At 40.4% G+C, this 8911-nt stretch overlaps 1 long non-coding RNA gene across 1 annotated transcript; it reads right to left on the bottom strand.

Moving 5' to 3' along the window:
• Positions 1 to 1179: 1179 nt before the first annotated feature.
• On the bottom strand, positions 1180 to 4290 carry LOC107564788 (uncharacterized). Its single transcript, XR_001606285.1, has 3 exons — positions 4117 to 4290; positions 1392 to 1397; positions 1180 to 1190 (listed from the first exon to the last, which is right to left on the bottom strand). It is a non-coding gene; the product is annotated as an uncharacterized lncRNA (long non-coding RNA).
• Between the last annotated feature and the right edge of the window lie 4621 nt (positions 4291 to 8911).

The raw sequence follows: 8911 nt of genomic DNA, 5'->3' as shown, positions 1-8911 counted from the left end.
CCCAAACAAACAAAATAAAATACAATTCCAAAGAAATACAACAATGCAATACAATACAAACGAAAACAAACTACGAAAAGAACACAAGAAAAATCTCTCACCCTTCACGTTTCTCAACGCGCTCACTGAGCGCTGCGTCTAATTAACACACAAACACTAAATCATTAATTTAATATGGAGGTAAAGAAAACAGTGCCTGACAAAGTGATCTCTGAGTGTGATCTCTACACTCATAGGTAGTTAAAGCAGAAAAAGCCAACTGCGCCTTACCAACTAACACGCACTGCAACAACACCATTTGTTTTAGACCAACCTTGTATTTCAGCGACACTTTCAAAAAGAGTAAAAAACACATCCGGATCATGTTCATTGAATTTAGGAACAAGTTTTAAATTTTTATTAAGTGGAAAACGTCCACAAGCACCAGATTCCACTGAACTATTGGTATTCATCTTACTTTCTTGTAACAGTTTGACTTTTAAATACTCCAGCTCCATTTTAGCCTTTTCTAACTCAAGCTTACCTTATTCAGATTGTTGTTTCATTTTCTCATGATCTATTTGCAATAACAATAACTCTTTTTGTTGGTCAAAAGTTAAAACAGACTGTGAAGCAGATAAGCTTTGCACCTAGACATCTTTAATTTGCTCTATTTCAGCTGGTAAAATTCCCTTTTCCATCAACTTATCTCAACTAAATTTTAATAGTACTTTCTTTGAATGTCTAATTTCTTTAATTTCATAAAACTCTGTGATTCTTAAGAGTTGCTCTTTTGTGAATTTATTCAACGATACATGTGAAGGCGCTTTAGCAAACTTTTCAACATCAGCCTTAAACACTTCACAGACCGCAAGTAACTAATTGTGCAATCAAACACTCAAATTTTCCCCCTATCTACCTTTACCAAATAAACAGTCTATCTAACTGACTAGAACCTGATCTTCATGCAGTTACCAGTGTTGTGTAATATTCGGTTCCCGTGATAAACTGATCCAATGGGCAGGGTGCAGGGTTAGTACGAATATTCATAGATTAGTGTTGGAAGAGAGAGGACCAGGCCTGGACTTTATTTTGTGTTTTGTGTGCGGCAGTCATCCGCGAGGGGCTGCCGCTTTACTTTCGTTTTGTGTTTGTTAATTTTATTAAATTGTTTAAATGTCCGCCGGTTCCCGCCTCCTTCTCCCCTTTTACTTATTTTTCACCTGCACAGCAATCAACCATTCACCAACTCACAACATACAATAATAATAAAACTTAGGGGGAAAAGACAAAGACAGAGAGAAAAAAAAGGAAAATAAATAAAGAATAATGGTAACACCAGCAACCACCTAACACCCTGCCGACTACGCCAAATGTGGCCTTCAGGTGCCTTACCGTGCTCAGAAATGGACAAATGCCTGATTAAACAATTAATAGCATGCATATCCTAATTAAAGGACAAAGGCAGGTGCTGGTGTACAAAATACATAACTTTATTCCTTATTACACTTGCATATGCATATAATGCTAAGACATTTCACAACATGACAGGTAAAAAAAAGGGTATAATGTGGTGTACACAGGCAAGGCAGGTCATAAACCCTTTAAATACAAAACCCACTACACACAATAAGTTACTCCAATTCACAAGCAGAGAATCACACCACAAATTAAGCAATCACGTGATACACTGCAATCAGCACACTACTGTGATAAACTTTAAAGGGTATTATTGCAATGCCATTACACTGTGAATTGTACCGTTGTTACCATCAATACCCAAACAAACAAAATAAAATACAATTCCAAAGAAATACAACAATGCAATACAATACAAACGAAAACAAACTACGAAAAGAACACAAGAAAAATCTCTCACCCTTCACGTTTCTCAACGCGCTCACTGAGCGCTGCGTCTAATTAACACACAAACACTAAATCATTAATTTAATATGGAGGTAAAGAAAACAGTGCCTGACAAAGTGATCTCTGAGTGTGATCTCTACACTCATAGGTAGTTAAAGCAGAAAAAGCCTTTAGCAAACTTTTCAACATCAGCCTTAAACACTTCACAGACCGCAAGTAACTAATTGTGCAATCAAACACTCAAATTTTCCCCCTATCTACCTTTACCAAATAAACAGTCTATCTAACTGACTAGAACCTGATCTTCATGCAGTTACCAGTGTTGTGTAATATTCGGTTCCCGTGATAAACTGATCCAATGGGCAGGGTGCAGGGTTAGTACGAATATTCATAGATTTGTTCCGCGGTGGGCGTGGCCTTTTGAACTACAAACAAGCGAATGGAAAGGATTGTGTTGTCTGTTCTTCAGCTCATGTGTGATGAATTATTTTGAAAAGGTAATAAAGCCGAATGTTCATACGCCCCGTTTAGATGTACAGCTGTTTGTTATTCACATAATAGGCTAAAATGCTCATTGTTTCGCATGTGCTTTTATCAGAACACTTTATCATGTCCATATGACAATGTTTTGCTGTGTAGCTTACGTGGATGATACTAAACACCAAACAATTAAACTAAATTGACTGCAATTAAACTCAAATGTCGTTAGATGCATGTTAAAATAAAATAAAAAATTATGTTATCTGGTGTTGTTTTGTTGCCTTTTTTCATGTTTTTTTTTTGTTGTTTTTTTTGTCAAGAGCCTTGTAACAATTAAAAAAAAAAAAGAATTAGCAACTGAGACATGTTGTTTATGGGTGTTTTCTGAGAACTAAAATGCAATTTAAGAGAAGAGAGACCAAAAGGGGAAAAAAGTCATTTTTTATTTATACTAAACACACATACACACGAAGAGTTAACTTTTCCAATTTTATTCATGCATAAATACATGCAGCAATGCATTACACATTGTAGGTGTTATCAGAATGCATATTTTCTCTAGCTGCACAAACACAAGATATTACAAAATAAATTAAAGAAACATAAATAACACAAATTAAAACTCAGCTGTATCTAAAGTTTGTTTAAATGCAGATTTTGCAAGAAACTACTGGCACATGTCCTTAATTCATGTTTTTGTCTGTTTACACTAATTTACATACATGTACACAAGTATGTTTAAAGCAAGTTGGAAAATACAAAAATGTGATAGGTGGTTATAGCAATGATTAGAACAACAACAGTCCAAACCAAAGAAAAAACACAAATTTTATAATACTGTGTTTGGCAAGCTGTTCCTTGCCCATCATCCTTGCACACTGAGGGGAACATATAATTAAACATTAAAAGAAGTAATGAACATTTTTATTAACTAGCTACATTAATCCAATTTGTTAAGCAACATAAACGAGCTGTGGTGTTGAGTTAAATAATTATATTAAATAGTATAAATAACAGCCTCTGATGAATAGGCCATGCCCATCAACCAAATATTTTGTTAGCTGGATTTCAAAAATGGATAGGAAAACTTTCCTCTTGTTGTGCGATTTAAAAAAAGTCTGGGACAATCCCTGATGATTTAACAAAAAGCCAAAAACATGTGCTTTTGAGAAGGGCAAAGAAATTCATGATGAAGGGTGATTGAGGCATATTTGGTTTTATGTAGATCTTGGGTGGATGAGTCTTCTGGGGTGTAAAGATAATGGATTGTACAGTAATAAACAAATATACTGCCTTTAGATTAAGTTTTGTATTATATAAGAAGATGGGGAGAGGGTGGGTTAGCCAAGGTGTTATGATGCAGAGAGGAGGCAAAACAGATATTCAATTAATTCCACACCAGTCCAATCAGTGACCACTGTGATATCATCAAAACAACAGATGCCATCAGTAATCGATTTTACTGGCCTTCCATGTCTGTGGACATTAGAAATTGGGTAAGTAGAAATTAACTTTTTCATGTACATACAGTATACACTCTACTACTCCTAAATGACTCTGACTTTAGGTCACGCACTGTGCTGCCTGCCAGTGTTACGTATCCGGTCCATGAACTTCCGTCTGCTAGCCATCAGAGGTCACCCTTTCCATTTTCATTGACTCTCGCACTACACACTGTTGCATAGCACCCCGGACTACATATCCCATCATTCATTGCACTGATTGCACACAGCACTGATTGCACACAGCTGTTTCATATCACACACTCATTATTTATACACTCACTCATACCGAGTATTGTATAGCTTTTATCACTCTCATAGCGATAGCTACTGTACGGAGCCTGTCTAGTTTTTCCATAGCCTTATCTTAGTCTTGCCTTGTCTGTTTTCTCGTGTCCTGATCTTGGCCTGTGTATCTCAGATTCCCCCTCTCGTCTTGCCCTACTCGGATACTGTTTGCCCCTGCCTGGACCTTTGCCTTGTACCTGGATTTATCCCTCTAGTCTCACCCTGTTGATTCTGTTCGCCGATCGTAGACCCACACTAGCCCTAGGTTTATTCTTGTGTCTTGCCCTCTATATACCTGTTGCCATTGTCTGAACCTTGCCTGTTTCTGACCACGTCTCTTAAATAAAAGCTTGCAGATGGATCCGCACGTCTCACGTCTTGTCAACCCCGTAACAGAATACTCGGCCACACAAGGATCCAGCAGCTATTCAAGTGGACATTGGCCAGGTATGGACACTGCAAGAATATTATTAGCCCTTAAACAAGGCCCGCGATCGCTGGAGAACTATATTAGAGAATTTCTAGCCATACCACATTATGCTGATCTACCAGACTGTCTTCTGATAGAGTTTTTTTGTGATGGCCTGAATCAACCTCTGCGATCTGAGATTAGACGCGAGGGTCCGCGTTCATCACTGAGTTGTTTTTCTTTATTTTTCTTTGTTGACTGTTGGCTCTCCATTCACTGTGGGTATCACGGAGGAACGCGACCCCGCACTCACTCCTGTAATGGCCCCCGCACTAGATTACGCTCACAAAATGGTGGCGACAGATGAGCCTGATCACAAAATGGCGGACACAACAGCGCCCCGTCAAGTCACAGCTGATCGTCATGAGTCCAGTCTAGTCACAGTTGATCGTCATGAACCAAGTCAAGTCACAGTTGTTCTTCAGGAGTCAAGTCAGGTCACAACATATCTTCATGAGTCAGGTCTAGTCACAGTTGATCTCTCTGAGTCAAGTCTGGTCACAGTTGATCATCATGAGTCAAGTCAAGTCACAGTTGTTCTTCAGGAGTCAAGTCAGGTCACAACATATCTTCATGAGTCAGGTCTAGTCACAGTTGATCTCTCTGAGTCAAGTCTGGTCACAGTTGATCATCATGAGTCAAGTCAAGTCACAGTTGTTCTTCAGGAGTCAAGTCAGGTCACAACATATCTTCATGAGTCAGGTCTAGTCACAGTTGATCTCTCTGAGTCAAGTCTGGTCACAGTTGATCATCATGAGTCAAGTCAAGTCACAGTTGTTCTTCAGGAGTCAAGTCAGGTCACAACATATCTTCATGAGTCAGGTCTAGTCACAGTTGATCTCTCTGAGTCAAGTCTGGTCACAGTTGATCATCATGAGTCAAGTCAAGTCACAGTTTCCATTGCTGAGTCAAGTCAAGTCTCAGCTGATCTGCCAGAGCCTCGTCACGTCTCAGCTGATCTCCCAGAGTCTCATAATGTCTCAGCTGTTTGTTCCGAGTCACGTCACATCACAGCTGATCATCCAAAGTCATGTCACATCACGTCTGTTCGTGCAGAATCCTGTCACTTCCTGTCTGTTACACCCAGATTCTCAAGGTCAGCCCTTCGGTATCCCAGTCTGGTATCCAGTGTGAGGGATGCACCGCTGGTGTCTGCACGCACAGCTGGTATCCCCAAACCCACTCACTCTAACCCTTCTGTTCATGAACTCATTCCCCTGTCTGCAGCACTTCCCATATGGGGGGTTGCTTTATTGTGTATCTGGGCCGCGTACTCCACCGCCGATTTGCTAGTATATTGTTAGAAAAGATTTATATTTTGAATAAATGCTGTTCTTTTTAACTTTTTATTCATCAAAGAATCCTGAAAAAAAGTATCAGTTTCCCAAAAAAATATTGTGCAGCACAGCATTAATAATTCTAATAATAAATCAGCATATTAGAATGATTTCTGAAGATCACGTGGCCTGTTCTGTTCCGGCCAAGGAGGCCATCTATGAACTCTCTGGTTTTCCTGTTCCGGTCAAGGAGGCCACCTATGAATTCTCTGCCTGTCCTGTTCTGGCCAAGGAGGACACCTATGAACTCTCTGCCTGTCCTGTTCTGGCCAAGGAGGCCGCCTATGAATGCTCTGCCTGTTCTGTTCCGGCCAAGGAGGCCATCTATGAACTCTCTGGTTTTCCTGTTCCGGTCAAGGAGGCCACCTATGAATTCTCTGCCTGTCCTGTTCTGGCCAAGGAGGACACCTATGAACTCTCTGCCTGTCCTGTTCTGGCCAAGGAGGCCGCCTATGAATGCTCTGCCTGTTCTGTTCCGGCCAAGGAGGCCATCTATGAACTCTCTGGTTGTCCTGTTCCGGTCAAGGAGGCCACCTATGAATTCTCTGCCTGTCCTGTTCTGGCCAAGGAGGACACCTATGAACTCTCTGCCTGTCCTGTTCCGGCCAAGGAGGCCATCTATGAACTCTCTGATTGTCCTGTTCCGGCTATGGAGGCCGTCGGTGAACTCTCTGTCTGTCCTATCACGGCTAAGGAGGCCGTCTGTGAATCCTCGTCCTGCCCTGTCACGGCTATAGAGGCCGTCTGCGAACTCCCTGCTCATCCTGTCACAGCTATGGAGGCCATCTGCGAACTCCCTGCTCATCCTGTCACGGCTATGGAGGCCGTCGGGAATCCTCATCCTGTCCTGTCACGGTTATGGAGGCCGTTTGTGAATTCTTTGCTTGCTTTGTTTCGGCCCAGGCAAGGAGGCTGCCTCTGAACGCTCAGCCTTGTCTATCAACCCCAATGTTCTGTCTGTGTTGTCTGTCTCTGCTCTCTCGTTGTTACAGTTTCTGCCATGGTCTCCTGGTCAGTGTGGTTCACCGGGGGGGTTTCCTGTTCCTTCTGCTCTGCCGTGGTGGTCTGTCTGGTCTGTTACGTATCCGGTCCATGAACTTCCGTCTGCTAGCCATCAGAGGTCACCCTTTCCATTTTCATTGACTCTCGCACTACACACTATTGCATAGCACCCCGGACTACATATACCATCATTCATTGCACTGATTGCACACAGCACTGATTGCACACAGCTGTTTCATATCACACACTCACTATTTATACACTCACTCATACAACCATTCGGGGCCGAGTATTGTATAGCGTTTATCACTCTCATAGCGATAGCTACTCTACGGAGCCTGTCTAGTTTTCCATAGCCTTATCTTAGTCTTGCCTTGTCTGTTTTCTCGTGTCCTGATCTTGGCCTGTGTATCTCGGATTCCCCCTCTCGTCTTGCCCTACTCGGATACTGTTTGCCCCTGCCTGGACCTTTGCCTTGTACCTGGATTTATCCCTCTAGTCTCGCCCTGTTGATTCTGTTTGCCGATCGTAGACCCACACTAGCCCTAGGTTTATTCTTGTGTCTTGCCCTCTATATACCTGTTGCCATTGTCTGACCCTTGCCTGTTTCTGACCACGTCTCTTAAATAAAAGCTTGCAGATGGATCCGCACGTCTCACGTCTTGTCAACCCCGTAACAGCCAGTCAAAGCAAGCTCCAAATAAGAACCAAGCTGATTATACACCTATTGAAGTAAGTTTCTGTAAATGAGATGATTAAATTATTTTGTACTTATGATAGCAACAACATTGAACATGTAATTTTTTTTTCTCAGGTGGTTGAGCCGTGGGACATTATTGGTATGGATTTAGTGGGAAAGCTCACACAAACCAAGGATGGTTACCACTATCAAGGTTATTATAGTTTTGAATTTTTAAATTCGTTTTATTTTAATATTGTTTTCAAATTTGCTATAAAATTCAGTTTAGTTTTATTAGTTTCATTCATATTTTTGTTAGTTTTAGTTTAGTTTTTATTTTGTGAATGCATTTTTATTTAGTTTTTATATAGTTTAGTTTCAGTTTAAGTTTCAGTTTTAATTAAAGTTTAGCGGAATTAACAGATCACTTCCAGAGCGCAGGCCAAAGAAAGACGTAGGCATAATTTAACCTTAGTGAGGCAAACATATAGCGACACAAAATTAGATAGATTGATTAGATAGTAAAAGTATACAAATATATGCCAAAGAAAGCAGGCAAGCCTTTTTTCACTAAATGAATCTACACAAGTCGCACTTAATGTCCAATGATGTGTGTTGAGATATTTAGTATGAAAATAAATGTAGCCTGATTTGGTTATGTCTTTTCTTATTTAACCATAATAATGATATTGTAACTGTGGTGTCTTGCTCACTTTTCCGTGAACAGCCGTGCATCAATCAAAACTGGGACTAATGAAATTCAATAATAACGGCAGACGCATTTAACAGTAAAGGCTTATATTTTAATGTTCTTTTCATTTATGAAGAATTATAAGCGTGTGTATGATGTGATTTAGCCAATGCACATTTGTTCAAAAGCCTGGCAGAGTGATCACAAGATGCTAGGCAAAAGTTTTGTTTTGTTTACAGGATGCGCATTCTCATTTTTTTTCTGTTAATTATCATGTTGCAGTGCATGTCTGTTTTTCTTCAAAGCACCAACTTAGAATGCCTAATGTTGGTTTGATTGCTTGTGTTACATGAGAAAATAAATAATCTTGCTTACCTGATGTAATAAATTTAATGCGAGTGCGGTTCGGGTTGCGACTCGCAGTCTTTATGTCAAACGGTTCTCGTCTGGTACAGAATTTAATTAGTGCTGCTGTCAGATAACGGGTCGGGTGTTCTGTTAACCCTCTTAGCGCCAAAGTCGCAAAATTGCGACAAGACGTCATACTTAATCAAATAGACTGTAGTTCCTAATATGGTGTAATATCTCATTTGTATTCCCTACCACTAGATGGCAGAC

The sequence above is a fragment of the Sinocyclocheilus grahami genome, unplaced genomic scaffold (assembly GCF_001515645.1).
Source record: "Sinocyclocheilus grahami isolate Dianchi unplaced genomic scaffold, SAMN03320097.WGS_v1.1 scaffold963.1, whole genome shotgun sequence".
NCBI classification, from domain to species: Eukaryota; Metazoa; Chordata; class Actinopteri; order Cypriniformes; family Cyprinidae; genus Sinocyclocheilus; species Sinocyclocheilus grahami.
Note: the sequence above shows the minus strand (reverse complement) of the source record. Positions and strands in the feature narration are given on the sequence as shown.